This window comes from Lepeophtheirus salmonis, chromosome 9, assembly GCF_016086655.4.
Source record: "Lepeophtheirus salmonis chromosome 9, UVic_Lsal_1.4, whole genome shotgun sequence".
Classification (NCBI taxonomy): Eukaryota; Metazoa; Arthropoda; class Copepoda; order Siphonostomatoida; family Caligidae; genus Lepeophtheirus; species Lepeophtheirus salmonis.
The window spans coordinates 27,617,775-27,619,484 of NC_052139.2; the positions used below are offsets into that span (position 1 = coordinate 27,617,775).

General features: G+C 30.5%; 1 non-coding gene across 1 annotated transcript; it reads right to left on the minus strand.

The window, feature by feature from the left end:
• Window positions 1–1,029: 1,029 nt before the first annotated feature.
• On the minus strand, window positions 1,030–1,101 carry TRNAE-UUC (transfer RNA glutamic acid (anticodon UUC)). The gene has a single exon. It is a non-coding gene; the product is annotated as a tRNA-Glu (tRNA).
• Window positions 1,102–1,710: the final 609 nt, after the last annotated feature.

Below are 1,710 nucleotides of genomic sequence, written 5' to 3' on the forward strand. Positions count from 1 at the left end.
AAAAAACCTTAAATGAATATGTAGATATATAAAAAATCTGAATGAAAATAACTAGTGATATGCAAACAAGATGGGTTTTACTAGGCCCAAGCCATGGGTGTCCACAGGATTATATTTTTGGGAAGCCTTGGTTTTTGGATTACTTTTGAAAAAACAACTCAAAATTTAAAAAAAGCATAACTGTTCACAAGAGATTTCAAAAATCCATAGATGTACTTAAAAAATTATTTTTTGGAAAAAATTTACAAAATTAAATTTGTTGTGTAAAAATTTCAAAAATCCAAAAGATGAAAATCTATAAGGAGGGAGGTTTGAAAAGTTTCCCACTTAACAAAGGTTCAAAACATGTTTTATGAATATTTTATTTTATTTTCCAAAGTAGTTGTCCCGTAGCTCTACAGTCTACATACTTCTCCCAGCGATGCTCCCATCTCCGTAGCCCACCCAACAAGGACTCGGTGTTTTTTAAGAAAAAATTGTTCACGAAAGTGATCGCTTCTTCATTTGACGAAAATATTTGCAGTCCACTGTTTGACTGTATTTTTGTTGAGGACTTATAATTGTGTATCTCCACCTAAACTGCGTTGACTGATCGACACTCAACATTGTCCATTTTTTCAACTCACTCAAACGACTGTAACATAACAACTATATGTCCAAAATGGCTGAAACTTGGGTGAGTAACTCTCAACTGATGTTAAATTGATGTGACTAGCTTTTATTAACGATTGCTGCCATCTTCCTTCCAAGGTAAGAAAATTTTCAGACCACTCTCATACAGCCACTTTAAAAAACATTAGATATAGAGATCAAAGACAGTGGTTCTTAAACTATCTGTTTATATTATGCAGAAAAAAGATCAAATTTTTCTATTATATAAGCAGATTATGTTAAAAATATGTCCTTTATTTTAAATAATATTGTTTTTTACATAATTCTATGTCAGAAATGTTAAATGATCGTGGTATTTAGGGAGTTTGATATTGAACAAAGTTTGAAGATCACTGATCTAAGGAAATGACAAAAAAATTCCCATGCCGGGAATTGAACCCGGGCCTGCTGGGTGAAAGCCAGCTATCCTAGCCATTAGACCACATGGGATGGATAGGAATTGTGTAAAAGTATTTTATATTTTCTGTTTAAATATTTAAGTTTTATGAGTCATAAATGTAAAGTATTTTACTTTGTCAATGGACATATTATTAAAATGTCACTAACATACTTTGACAAAAAAAAAATTCAAATATAAAATAAAATGGATTCTATCATGGTTATTGTATGTATATAATATTCTAAATACCTTATTCAAAGAACCCCGTGACCTTTTAAGAGTTAATGGAAGTAGTTATATATATATATTTGATTTTTAACTACGATTCTTTACAAAAAAGGATAGATATAACATCAATAACGAAATATCATAACTGCCTTAATGTAACTGTTTCTCCTCAATCAATTGAAATACAAATACGCCTACACCAAAAATTTTAATGCAAAAAATCAAAAGTCGGTTACAGCTATGTTGATCTTTACAAACATAATAATTCACACATTTAGGGAGTTTAATGGACCATAAATAGTTATCTATGTTCAACACAAGTTGCAATTCAATAAGGCAGAACTCCTATCTGTGTGTTCAGTTTGAGGAATCAACCAGATTTACATGAGTTATATTGTGTTGGTCCTTATTTATGATTGAGAACATTGTTT